Genomic DNA, 15,792 nt, shown 5'->3' on the forward strand with positions numbered 1-15,792 from the left:
AATATCTGACCTTGAAATGTTTACTACTACTACTACTATGACGCCGTTTCCCAGTAGGGCCAGGGGTAGGCAAACAGAATAGCACACTTGTCTGTCTACTTAATATACACTCCTAGCTTCCTTCACACCCATACATCTAGTCATACATGCCCGTTAATTGCGTAGACTTTTGACACCACCAGATTTTATGTTCTGATTGATCTGGTCGTGTCAAGTCTTTCTTGGTCTTCCTCCCTATGTTCTCTCAGTCACATTTGCATAATATACTCTCTTGGTCATTCTCCCATCACCAACTTGATTCGCCTATCGAAAATTTACATATTTCTTATTTAAATACCACTATTTATAAAGATATATATATATAGATAGATATATATTTATAAGAATTATGACCGAACCTCACCCATAAACATCAATAAAAATAAGTAGTCAGGGTTCCAATTGTTTCTTTTCACTTTGTTTTTACCACATTATATTTCAACTATGTTAAAAAAAAACTTTTTTGTCTTTGTCAAAAAAAGTTTTTTTACATATCATAGACAATGCAGAAATGATTTTTTTTATTCACATTTCACTAACAGAAGATGATGTGATATTTGGGTGATATATTCATTTGAGATTTGCCTTTCTTGTTTCTAATATCCTCATACTAAATATTATAAGTCGACCATATTGTAGTGATTTAAAAAAGTTTTTTTTGATAATGAAGAGTTAATATCAAAACAATGTAGGTCAAACTAATTAGCAAAGAACATAATCAACCATCAATGTCATATGCCCGTATTCCTAAATGGTTAAAACGACTAATTTTAAACATAGCAAAAAAACTCGTCTTCGATTTGTCATTATGACATTGGTATTCGTAATTTTTAGTATAGATATTGTATACATTGATGTTTACAGATAATAAAACATTATTTTTCTAATATTGATCAGGAACCGACAAAATTAAATAAACGACACTCGTCCGCAGTAATAAGAAAAACCAACCGTCAATAGCGTTTTTCGAACGAACGAAACCATAGAAAAAGTGCAAGGATTATAAAAATTATATAATTAAAATGTAACTTAGTTTTGAAATCACTATATATATATATATATATATATATATATATATATATATATATATATATATATATATATATATATATATATATATATATATATATATATATATATATATATATATATATAAACATATATATATATATATATATATATATATATATATATATATATATATATATATATATATATATATATATATATATATATATATATATATATATATATATATATATATATATATATATAAATATATATATATATATATATATATATATATATATATATATATATATATATATATATATATATATATATATATATATATATATATATATATATATATATATATATATATATATGTATATAGCGATATAAAGTGACATTTTAATTATGAAATGGAAAATCACAAAGTTAGTGCTTCAAATATAAATTTAAAAATATTCCCAATTTTAATTTTTTGTCGTTTAGAAATTTCATTAATTTGAGTTGCGTTTATATGGATATCGAGTATGTAGGATACAAATCGACGGTAATTTACTACATCTTTTTTACTAGATGGTGGTAAAATATAAGGGGGGGGGGGAGATCGACCGTATCGTATTTTTTTGCATGGTCTTTTTGTTACATGGCCAAACTTTAGCAGGATTTGTGAATGCGACTAATAAAATTCTTATTTGTATGTAGTAAGTATTTGTCACATTCTGTACATTGTAGTTGACATAAATGTCAACTCATATCATCTAGGCTTCCGTTGACATTGATAATGAAAAAAAATATAGTTTGAAGCTAAATATCATTTATAATAGATATTTGTCTTTTGTTCTCTAACTAGCAATGAAAGTTCAGTGCCCTCAAAATTAATTTTAAGTTTTTATGCAAAGTAAAAAATTGCCAGAATAAAATAACAACTATGTAATTTTTTTCACATGGATTTTATTTGACCAGCAACCGGGTTTCGTCGTAACCGACATCAGACTGGTGTGACTAGAACAAATGTCAGTACAAAACTTAAATTAAAATAAGTGACGATGGAATGTCAAAAATTCTGTAAAATGTGCGATTTTTTCATTTTAAATCTGTTTTCTGTGATTCCTGTCTGTACCTAAATGGTGCATAGCGTACTACATCAAATCAAGCAGTGTTAAGTTCACCATTACATGAAAGCAAGGTGATTAGTCTAACTCTTCAAAATCTTGGAAATATAAGGAGTGGAATTTATTTTTATTCAAAACAAATTATGAAAATGGAGGATAACTAAATCGGATAGAAAACGGAGATGGAAATTCAAGTGGGAAATGGAAAATAGTAGTAATGGCGGGTTTGCATACCCGTACTCGTACTAGCTTGTGTAAGTAGTGTAAATTATTACTGATCTTGCCTGTTTGTTGTATGTGTGTGAAATAAAATTATATTATTTGTGTCATACCTCAACGCGTGAAATAAAAAGTAACACATAAAAAATACATCACCTACAACTACAAAAAAGTTGTTAATGTGATTTCATCATCAAATCCGTTCGCATCTCCTGTCATCAAGCATCAGTCTGACGGACTCCAAAATAACAATCGGCATTCTAGAAATGGTGCGCGTGTAATCCTCGAGTCACGCTTTTCTCATTGTGAATCCACTTCCCTCCTTTCCTCCCACTCCCTGCCAGGGGCGTACATCCCATATAGGCTCAAAATCAGTAAATCCTCTTTCCAAAAACTTGAAAAAAGTGTTTTTACTATATTTTGCAGGTTACCTGCATTGCTGTCCTACCGGGTCTTATTGATCTAATAATCTTTGCATTTTGGTCACACATTATATTTACCTACTCTTTCCAGTACCTTTCCCTCGATTACATATTGTTTTTTTGTCCTGTTTCACTCGTGTTCATTTTAATACATTTTTTTTTGACGGTACATATATTCAGCTTATGAAATATAAATTTACGTAATATATTTATGTAATTATTCAATACTTTTTACTAAATTATCATAAAGATCTACAATGTTATCAATACAGTAGAGCTCCAGCAGTGTGTTCAAAGCATGATTTAAGTATGCCTCGTTCGTTCCACATTACACAAGAAAAAGCTAATGCGATTCAAGAGACGTCGTGTGATTTTTGTGTGATGAAAGCACTACTTTTTGATGGTTAACGTGGAAAATAATGTTTTCTCGATTATTCCAAGAAAGTAATCATCCGTGAAACCAAAATAACTTATAAATAATTGACATTTTCCCGCTGCTTACTCTAAATAAAAAAAAACTGTTTACGCCACTGCTCTCTACAGACTGTGGATATACAGATCTATCCGAGTCTTGAATCGAACCTGTGATTTCAACATTCACCATTGTATGAATGGACCCAGCGAGGGTACTTACATCTGGGTCAGATGGCATACAAACCACAATCTTTATGTTACTATAATATAGAAATTTTAGTCCTAGAACAGATTTTGAGAGTAAGAACGAAGGGAATTAATTTGGTCTCAGACCTTCAGACCCGATTTTGAAAGAGACGCGAGACACCCACACATAAATAAAGTGTACTTGTGGTATTATATAATTGATACAAACTTGCAATTTTACTATAATATTGAAATTATTTAGAAAGAAACATAACTTAAACATAATGAAGAATGTTATGAAAATAGGTTTAAAAAATGTAAAGTAATTGAATAATTTATTAGATTTTTAAGATGATTTGATTACTAATTATTCGATCCTGAAAATCACTCAATTACACTAAAGGCTCTTGCTAGATCAAAGATACCATGTTCTTTTTTAAACTTACTTTTTTAAATAGTAAAAATAAATACGCAGGAAGAATTGAATTTAGGACTTGATAAGCGATGACTTCAGAATTTAGAACGTGCATTTCAATAAATTAAAAATAATTTATGGTTTCGTAGAGAGAAGTCTTCCTGGGAATTGATTAGTATGCCAAAATGGTGGGATATCAATATAACACTAGGCACAGATCAGCATATTTCGGTATCAGGACGTGATAAAAATGTGGCGGTCGCTGGTTTACCGATACTGACTACCAATAGCCTCGATACATTATTGACCAAGTCGGATTAGCAGCCGCCCCCGCGACTCTCCCACGCGGAGCGGTACCAGGAGATCATAGCAGAGCGGGTGAAACAGATGTTCTTCAACAAACAAATGACGTCAGATCACTCTCATTTCTGATTTTAATCGTGAAATATCGCGTTACTGAACAGGTATGTTCATTGGATGCCGTCTCAAATGATCAGCGGGATAAATGCGTGGGCCACATTCGTAAGTTAACAAAATCGCCTCATTTTTTGGTGTTTCTTTGATTACCAAAGATTAGACTTCATCGACGAATATAGGAGCATATATTAAATTTCTCAACAGGGACAAACCGTTTTTTATACGAAGATATTTTTTTACACGTTATTCTGCCCATTATTTAACATCCATATTGTCTTGATTCTTGGAAGTTGTATATATGCGCAGTATCTTAACAACCTCTTTCCGTGTATCAATTGGAACTGACTACGAATACCATATTTATATTCCTTCACATCAATAAAATTAACCAATTTAATTCGTAACTCCAAAGGATTGTTTGTATTTTTAATAACGGAAATCTAACAGTCGCATTATATTGAGAGAAAAAAACGTATTTGTATTATAGAGCCATAATTGGATCATTTAGATTCGAACTGTAATCCCTGATGCTGTAATGATTTAGCAAAGGAATCAACAGTCCCACAAAACCTACACTTATTAAACGAGTTAAGACACACTAAGTACTAAATGTTTAGTACGTACGGACGTACTAAAACTCGATAGTTACGTTACAGTTCTATGGCAACAATAGGTTAGCCGAACTGAAACTAGGTCAGAATATTCCTCGTCAGTCCGCTTATTTCGATCCAAGAAACTCTTCCCACACTGCGCTGGCGAGTGCGGTGTGATATATCTGGAATAACCACAAATTCGACAGGTTGATCATTCCCTGAGGTTAGAAAATGAGTAATCGGACAATTGCGCTTGTATTCTTGAATCACGTTTAACGACTGATTTTTGACATAACAAAATACTTTCAAACGCATACTCATACTGCCATTCAATAGTCAGCTGATGACTTCAACCGTACAGCTGTCATTTTACATGTGTTTTATGATGCCTCTCAATTTGATGTATTGAGTAAATTCAATTATATTTTTAATAAGTAAATAAATAAGTAGACACGTGATCACTTTCCACACGTACAACATTCACCATTCTACCCATGATAGATAACCTCACTACACACATTTTGGAACTCCTACATATATCATTAATCTCATAATACTGTACATGTGATTTTACTAGAGCCAGCTATGGTTGGATTGAGAAAGCTTTTATTTAGTAGAGACTTTTTTTTATCTGGATGTATGTAAGATAGGAAAGGAAATAAACTTGGTAAAAAATGGTTAAGTCACGTGTAAAGTGATGTAAATCTTTAATTGACCAATAGAAAACCAAATACACCAGAGACAACTCGTGGAATATTGCACAGGTACTTACCTACCTATGTATACAACATAGATTATCATTGAAAATCTCGACGGCAAATCGGTTTCATGACGACAGTTATGATTACGTTAGAGTATTATATTAGCGAAGTTAATTATAAGATAATCTGATGATTTTTACTAGATGGGGGTAGAACGTAGGGGGGGTAAGAACCACCCTATTTATCATTTTTGTCAAATAAAGCTTTCGTTATAATGCTGAGTTTTAAAGGCAATTGTGAATACGTGCGTTAGTGTCGAATACTTATGTCATAAGTTATGATAAATACTTGGAAATTTTCCAAAATCCGTTTGAAAATTGGACCCCACATCCTGTTTGAATATATACCAACGTGGAAAGTAAAAACGTTATGTAACAAACTAACCACAACGTCGCTTCTCCGCAGGGATAGCCAGAGAGGATATAACCCCACACCACTCGTCTTTGAAATCTTTCTTGCCATAGTCGTTGCTGTTATTATCCCTATTTTTTTAATACTATACTATTTTTAAACACATATTGTGCAAATATTTTAGGAATCATAAAACTAAGAAATTGCACATTTAAATTGTTAATAAGTATATATATTTTTTTAAAATTTACATTTAAAAATTAATCTAGAATTTTCGTAAATTGCATTTCGTTCTACACAAATGATTGTTATTTGAAGATAATTGAACAATAATAATAATAATAAAACCCTTATCCGCAACCCAATGGTGCATAGGGCACTGCGTCATATAAACGCAGAGTTATCTTGATCGTTTACACATGAAGGAAAGGTGATCAGCCCTCCGCTTCAGGTACCAGTCCACGGTAATATTGAATAAATATTACAGTGAAAAAATCACTTATATTTATTTATTTATACTATAAAATTGAACAATAGATATGAGTAAATTAATTAGAAACTTGATCTTTAGAAAAAAACTAAAAATGCATTTGTTGCTAAATCATTTCCGCTATCTCATTTTCCCCAATTCAATCACATAGAAGAGCCCTTGAGGTAATATTTTACGAAAATGGCGATTTATTAATTATCAAAATTTATTAATTGTTATTAATATAATTAGTAGAGTTGCGCTTAAAAATTGCGAAAGACAGATACACAATTTAAAGCTCAGGCGCCAGATACTTACATACGAAACATCGCAGAAAGTATTATTAATAGCGAAGGTCAGAAGTGTGGAGATAAGAACAGACATCATTATGTAACGGAGAGTGATTCAGCTCGACACCATTCAGCGTTGGGCGTTCACTGTCCTAGCGTAACTCGGAGACAGTTCACGAGTCCGTTGACATAATATTTACTGTACAGTCAAACACCGGCGTCTGTCCATATGGGCGATTGTCCACTACCCGAAATTTGACCGTCCGGTTTTGAAAAATAAAAGCGACTACGACAGTTTAGCGTGATCGAATTTACGCGCAACGTGTTCACGCACCGATCAAGAACTCCGATCCAAAGAAAGATGGACGAAAGCACAAGTCAATCATCGTTTTAAAACGCTAACTGACGTGCCGGACGGTAAAATTCCGTGTAATTCCGTGTAGTGGACAAACGCCCTATGTCTGTACATACAACTTCTTTGTAAATGTGAAATATTCGTACATTCACCGGATCGCGAAGAAGATTAGATAGATGTAGACGCTAAAATAATGAACTATATTGATGGCAGGATATAGGACAGACGACAGGCAGCACCACTTAATCGGCACTAACTTCGAAACGTCGACTCCATAGGTCAACTACGTAGTATATGTTAGAAAATTTACAACATTTTGAGTGTGTTCAAATATTTGGTCTTAAATCTGGGTTTTCTTCAGGGGGTTATTTTTACATTTTACATTGACACCTCGACATAGATGGAGAAGAACACTCACCGTCATACAATGATACATCATAAAATACCATGCATATAAATAAAAGGGTTTCTGCTAAATAAAACCTTTCTCAATCCAACATACTCGTAGATGGCTGTTGTGAAGTCATATGTACTGTGTCATGAGATCGATCAACATATGTAGGAAAAATTTGAGCAGTGTGGTTGTCAATCATGGGTAGAATCCTATGACAGGTCATAAGCCAGACTGTCATATTATTCTTCTTCATATACATACTTTGAATATCAAAGAGTATGTTAGATAACTTTATCTTTACTTCTGGACTTTTGTTTTTATCGACTTCGACATTTGAATCGAGTTATCGATCAGAATTGTTAATAAGAGAATGATGCTGAAAAGAAAATTAATCTATGGTTGTTTTAACCGATTAGAAATAAAGTTAAAGCTATCTACACTACCTAGTGAAAGCGGTATCTTTTCACTGTGATTCCAGCCCAGGACATTACACTATATTCAGCGAGTTAATGGAAGTTGATTCTGTATTCGTTCAACTTGCCATTCAATCATCCTAATGTTGTGCGGATAATTTTATTGTAAAGTATTTCAATCCTAGACCTTGGGTTAAAAATAGAACGGGACTTGTTAAATGTACCTTAATACTATCATAAAATGTACGACGTTAAAAAACTCATATTTCACCAAAAACGTTTAAAAAAAATAAGTTGAAGATGTATTCTGAGAATTTTATATAAAATACAAACATAAAATATTAGTAAAAAATTAAGATGCATACTAATTGTCACTATATTATTTATATGTGTTGCCTCGATGCTCCGCACAAATTGGATGTCCGTCGTAAATATTACGAATGTCCCATAATTAAGGGTTAAGTCCTTCACGTTCTTAAATGCCCGTAACAGGTTTTTTGGACACACTTTGGTTATGCCATCGCAAGACGAAACAACTGCCACCAAAATAAATACATTCAGGGAATCATAAATCGTGTTTTGATTATTAGTAATAACGAATAATTACATAAAATCATGTATACGCTTAAATAAGTTACGCAAATTGCGTTACCAAGACCATTTTAGGGTGTCTTTTAATCTCATAACGTCACAATTTCAAAATGCTTATTTGCTAACCAGCGTAAAAATTTTGGTTTAATGTAATTGGTGGGTAACGGTCTGTTTTGACTAGAATGATTTATGTTGCCCAGTTTCTGAACCAGCTTCGGTAAGTAGATGCTTAGCCGTTATGGCATTCCTCGGGTCACACTGACAACATATACCGCCGACCACCGAGCTACCCAAAATTCCGATTAAAACAAAGATATACTTATGTCCCAGTCTTTTTTGATACTAAAACTTCGATCACAATAGAGGTGAAAGTTTGAATGATGAGGTGGGTCGACCTCGTCTGTCCCGGGCGACCCTGGCCATTAATCTTCCTCCAGGCGACACGCGCGCGTCACGTGTCACGGGGAATATCGATGGCTGTCAAACAGGAAATCAAAACAATGGATCGGAAGAGCACAGATTGACGCCCATTGTAACTGGCAAATTGGAGCAGGCTTAATTGCACGAAACGTTGAAAAACCTGTATTCGGCATATTGGAATATCGCCTCCACGATTTAAAAACAGACAGAAGAAGAAAATTCTACATTTTTTTAGCATTTCAACATAGATGAAGAAGAATATCGAAATCTGGGTTTACGCCTTTCTTATGACCGGTCATAAGCTTGTTAAATGATCACTTTACAAACGTGCAACGTTCTCTACTCTTCCCATGATTTACAACCATACTACTAATTTTTTCGAATCCCAATTATTTATTTATTTATTTCATAGATCGATTTTTTAATTATTTTTTATTTTTCATTTTTTTTAATTATCTGTATAACGGCTCTTTAGGCATAGCCTGTGTTGAGCCGAAATACTTACATGTTAATACAATATACATATATTTATTTTTTTGACTACTAGATTTTATACATTACATACAATAGATACAATAACAATTTACAGTAGAAAGGTTTTGCACTAAAATAATTACACCTGGAACTTTAATTAATTCTCTTTCTACCTTGAATATGTATGATCAATCTCATGACACAGCACATGTGAGTTCCATCCACATTTATGAGATTGATCAATATATCTAGGAGTTGAGAAATTGCGTGGATGTCAATCACGAGTAGAATGGTAAATGTTGCACGTGTGTAAAGTGATCACTTAACCAACCTATGACAGGTCACAAGTCCTGCAAATACCTAGACTTCCGTATTCTTCTTCATCTATGTTGATATGTCAGAAAAAATTGTACTACTAGATATATGATAAATTTCATGAAGAAATGTGAATTTTAAGAGCTTTCTGATTCGGAATTTATGTAGCTTTGTGTTAGAAAAATAAACTTATAAATAAATAAAAAATTCGTTTCACAAGAAATACCCCATACAGCAGTACTATGAAAGCTAAAATTTACCAAAAAGGCCAGTTGTAATAATTTTAAGGTAGGACGTTCAAAAACTACAAATAAAGCGAGTTGTGAAGCTACTCGAAACGTGCCGGTGTCAGAGATAAGTAAGCAGAAACATAAGTATTGTACTTACAACATTTTGAGTGTGTCCAAATACTTGTTCACAAAACCTGGATTATCTCCAATTACAGGAGTCATCTTCATATTATTTTTTGACATCTCATCAAAGATGAAGAAGAATATGGAAGTCTGGGCATTTATGATTCATGAACAAGGTTTCTAAATTGGTTCATATATATAGAACTTCCAAGAATTTGAGTAGTGTGGTTGTCAATAATGGGTAGAATTGGTGAATGTTACACGTGTGTAAAGTGATCACTTAAACCAGCCTATGACGGTCGTAAGCCCCGTAAATGCCCAGACTTCCATATTCTTCTTCATCTTTGATGAGATGTCAAAAAATAATATGAAGATGACTCCTGTAATTGGAGATAATCCAGGTTTTGTGAACAAGTATTTGGACACACTCAAAATGTTGTAAATAAATTATCTGGTCAAATTATAAGCTTAATAATAAAAATGAAAATGGTATTTTCTGGCGTTTCTCATGTGTGTGATTATAATCCAGGATTCGGATCTCACATACTAATATAAGAGTTTCTGCTTAATAAAAAGCTTCTTTACATCTCACCAATAGATGTCTCTAGTGAAGTTCTAGTGATTCATGAACAAGGTTTCTAAATTGGTTCATATATATAGAACTTCCAAGAATTTGAGTAGTGTGGTTGTCAATAATGGGTAGAATGGGTGAATGTTACACGTGTGTAAAGTGATCACTTAAACCAGCCTATGACGGTCGTAAGCCCCGTAAATGCCCAGACTTCCATATTCTTCTTCATCTTTGATGAGATGTCAAAAAATAGTATTGTACTTTACTGAAAAGTAATATCGAATTACTATACAGCATGCATAAACTACAAGAGTTGAGCAAATTACATGAATTACGCATACTGACAGCTCTCGCGCCTCGTGATCTGGTCGCTGGTCGGCCCGCAAGTGGTGCAGCGCCATTGGCCATTCATTCAGCAAAACGATGGAACATTCGCCCCCGTGTAACACTATCCGCTAGCGTCGAGATTACGCGAAGTCCTATGCATAAAGCGGACTAGACGTTGCGTTTAATATATTTAGTAGCTTGTAATGTGAGAAGGGTTGTATTCGGTTAGCAGTTACACAAGTCAAGTAGAATAAGCCGCGACCGTTTATGCAGAAAGGAAACTGAAGCCAAAAGAATGCCGTCGTTTAAAATAAAAACCTTTAGTTTATTCATAAGTATATATAAACCGTCTTATAGGCTAATTCCATGGAAGTTGTAAATACATTCTTTTTTGACATCTCATCAAAGATGAAGAAGAATATGGAAGTCTGGGCATTTACGGCGCTGACGACCGTCATAGGCTGGTTTAAGTTTAAGTCACTTTACACACGTGTAACATTCACCAATTCTACCCATTATTGACAACCACACTACTCAAATTCTTGGAAGTTCTATACATATGAACCCATTTTGAAACATTGTTCTTGAATCACTAGCACTTCACTAGAGACATCTATTGGTGAGATGAAAACATGAGACGTCAAAAAATAATATTAAAAATATTCCTATAATTGGAGATAATCCAGTTTTGTAAACAAGTATTTGGACACACTCGTAAAGTTGTGAACGATGATTTTTAATTTCATGAATCGATTCGGCGTCAATTGTGGTAATATCGATCTTTTATTATTCAAATTAAACTTGATCAAACCCTCCCCGGTGAAAACAGTTTGCCCCAAATTTATTTCATTGATTGATTCGGCAGTCACTTTATGGTAAAATCGATCTATTTTTACTTGGTAAATGCCACTTTTTATACAATCTATCGTGACACGTTCGATGCATTCCGCAGCATTCAAACATTCAAACATCATTTTCAAACATTTTTAGGCTAAGCTTCACATACGGTGTTTGAGAATGATGTTGAATGCACCGAGACACATGTCACGAAAGATTTTAAGAAAAAAATTAATTTACCAAGTTATTTTTGCATTTAAAAAAAATATTATTTTTACAAAACAACAAAACACCCTAAGCTGTTTTGTCATCGTGCCTTTAGTACTTGTAAATTTGAACGTATATAAAAGTCAGAAAAAAAAATAATATCAATCATTTGAACTTATAAAAACTTTTCCTATGCAATAACAATATTTATCAACAAAAAAAATACAAAGAATTTAAATCTTTGGCGAATGTATATGAGGTTTACATTTTTATCAATTTAGAGAATGATCACCAAGAAAAAGAAATCACTTTCTCTCGATGTTATCATTAAACTTCCTACGTGACTCATTGGAGTATTTGCCGAAGTATTGTTATCTCCTCACAGCAAGATTCGCAGTAAGAAAGTGGGAATATTGGCGCTGATTAATACCAATTCTTGGTTCATCTGACGTCACGAGGTATTCATTACATTTACTTTCACTAAATATTGGACATGCAAAACAATTTGTCATAGTAGAGTTGGTTTGAGCCGAGTCACCAATGGACCAAAGTTGAAATGGTTGAAGTATGGAGGACGCGAGCCGGTGACAGTAGTTCGAAGCTAAATATCAATATTCCCATAAAGTAAAGCAGTGTTCCGCAAACTTTTTTTTTATTCAAGGTACACCTACCAAATTATGAAATTTCAATTTTGCATATTTGCCATATTATGGTTACATATTTAACATATTATGTTTCATGCGAAATGTGAGTCTAATTAACCGATCACAGGCGATCAAAATTTGGAGCAATTGTGTTATTTTCACAAAACTAGACGTTTTTTCCTCAGCACACCAACTAACCACCACGGTACACCAGTGTGCCGCGGCACACACGCACAGGAACAATGAAGGAAAGAATTCGATATTTGACTTTCTGAGATTGTCACCTGTCTTCCTCCTATGCCAAAACACATTAATTTGTCGATATTTTTTATTCCTAAATACAATATTTGTTAACATTTTTAGTGTGTCCAAATACTTGTTCACAAATCTGGATTATCTTTAATTGTAGTTATGAAAAAAAGTTTGTATATTGTTAAAGTCTAAAAACATTTTCGTTTGACAATAATAATTCTGTTGCATTTGTTTATACAACATATCGTTTTATAGACATCGCGCTTCCTGAATGCGTGTAATAGAAATAATACCATCATCCGATGTTATCCGGTTTGCTCATCGCGGTCCGACTCTCCACTGGGTGCTGGCCATTGAAACTAATAACGATTGCATTAATCTTAACACTGAATTTCAGCCCACGTGGGTGGATATAATACGTATTGTGATATTACACACCACGCAGTCGTCACCTGCGCCATTAATGGTTGCGACACATGGCGCCTTTCCGCCACGCTCTCGCGCTCTCGGCCACTCTCTGCACTGCCGCCGGCTAGATCTGCATCCGATTGACGTCAATAACATTATATCCATTGTTCAATCTTTGTTTATACTTATATATTATGCTCTGCTTGGTTCACGCTCCGAGAGGAAGTGACTCCGAGTCACCTTTCCATAAGAACGAAGTGCCCGGAGCCTCGATGCCGCGGTGAATTATGATTGTTTTCTACGGCGATGAATTTCTCTCGACACTTGGTGTAGCGCAACAGATTCTACGAAGTCAATTTTAATATGCGAAAGGGAAATAGGGATATTTGCTAGTGGTCATAAATAAATATTTATCTATGTTTTTAATTAGTATGCCGAGCACCTTCTTGTTCTCTCCGACGCTCAGCATCCGGTGGCAAACCGTAGGATTATTCTACCCACGTCTTCAACTCATTTTTAAAAATAAATTTTAAAGGTTAAGCTATTTAAGATTTAAATTTAACTTTTACTTTTATATTTATTAAAATTTATTGTGACATAAATATGTTTCGATGCATTCTATATCATTATTCAATCAGTGTACCACAAGTAAAAGTTGAATTAAAAAGGATAGATATCACCATAAAGTGACTGCCGAACCCATTGATGAAAAAGGTTTAGCATCTGTTTAATATCATAAAATCTCCACTACATTCTCTTATTTTACGCGATTACATAAAATTAAATGTTTACTTGAATACAAGAAAATCATGTTCAATTTTATAAGAAAATTGGTGCATTATTTCAGAAGTTGTCTTATACCAGTTTAGACCAAAAACTAAAAATGCTAATTTTTATCTTATGGACATATTCCTAATGTATTTCAAATCGGGAAATACGCAACATGCGTTCAAATTTGCCCATTGATTAGCGTGATAAGTTTAAATTATCGAATCTTACTAAATTTAGTAATGGCTTGAAAAAGTCGTTACTTGTTCGGTCATGTGATCGCCCATCATTGATTTACATGTCTTAAGATTTTTCATTAGCTATCATTTGACGTCATTTTATTTTCATCAACTGATTCGGCAGTCACTTTGTGTTAATAATTTGTGTAATCCATTTTAAATTTAAGTTTTACTTGGTATATGCCACTATTTTTAACAATCTATTGTGACAAGTGTTACGGTGTTTGAAAATGATGCGGAATGCATCGAAACACGTGCCACAATATATTTAAGAAATAGTGGTATTAACCGAATAAAACTTAAATAAAACCTTAATTTTTTGGCGAACTAGTCACATATATTATATATTTATTTATTGATTTGGCGTTTAATTTGCAGAAATCCATTTTAATTTATGTATTAATTTTTAAATCAAACAGAGATTTTTTGAGTCTACTAAGTTGTATTTTATTAAAAAAAACACATCAAAGATTAATATTGTGACAAATGTTTCGCCTGGTTACGGCATTTTCATTTGACATTCGTTTGAAAATGCCATAACTAGGCGAAACAATTGTCACAATATAATTTTTAATGTGTTTTTGTTAATGAAATACAACTTAGTAGACCCAAAAAATCTATGTTCGATTTAAAAATTAAAACATAAACATGTATTATAGATAATAAATAGAGTGCATATGCCTTTTTTTAAAAATAATCGATAAAAGCTCCTTACTGGAGGTTTGTACTGAAGGTTTTTTGGTTGCATGTAATATGGAGGGGGTGGAGTGAGTAACGAAGGTACGTATAATAATCCCCCATTACTCTCAATTAGCGGAAGCCCTTTTGGTTTGGCGAAGTACAAAGCCCCCGCCTTTCAGCGCTGATTAATATCCAAATAGGATGGACCGATGATTTATCGCGGTGTTTCCAGTCCGAACTTGATAATGAATATAGTGCTGGCGGTGCCAGGTGGTCATATTTGTATTCCGCTGCAGTTCACAATCAGCGCGACTCCTGTTATTGATCGGATTCATCGAGTCACCCAAACGGGAGATATTAGCTCATTAACTTCCTTTGGGGATGTAATTAGCATAATGGATCCTTTCATTGGAGGCCTGGAAGTTGATGAGTAACAAGCTGTTTGCATTTTGGAAAGATCTAAATTTAGATTAATTTTATAGTGAAAGAAACGATTTAAAATTCATAGACTCGGAATAAAAACTAAACATATCAGAAACCCGTTTTTTTACAGGAGACAGTTAAAACCGAATAGCTTTGTCAATATTTTTTATAGCGCACCATACACACCATTCACACCTGATTCAAGGAATACACGATATAAAAAATCCTTTTTTACAATTGTGTAAAGTCTTAGACAAGGAATCTATAAAACGAAAATTAAAATAAATAACACTCTCCTTATCATTCATCGTTCACATTATGTGATACCAATTAAAAACACCACTTGATGACTGCTGGTTTTGGAATAACCGTTCCATCATCTAGTCAAATGTAGACTGATGATGGAATGATTATTCCGAAA

At 33.3% G+C, this 15,792-nt stretch overlaps 1 protein-coding gene across 5 annotated transcripts in view; it reads right to left on the reverse strand.

Annotated features, from left to right (window-relative positions):
• if (integrin subunit alpha inflated) overlaps positions 1-15,792 on the reverse strand; it is a 146,451-nt gene that overhangs the window by 80,936 nt on the left and 49,723 nt on the right. The gene's annotated exons all lie outside the window — the stretch shown is intronic.

This window comes from Brachycentrus maculatus, unplaced genomic scaffold, assembly GCF_059751285.1.
Source record: "Brachycentrus maculatus isolate JH-2025_06_01 unplaced genomic scaffold, ASM5975128v1 h1tg000118l, whole genome shotgun sequence".
In the NCBI taxonomy this organism is placed as follows: Eukaryota; Metazoa; Arthropoda; class Insecta; order Trichoptera; family Brachycentridae; genus Brachycentrus; species Brachycentrus maculatus.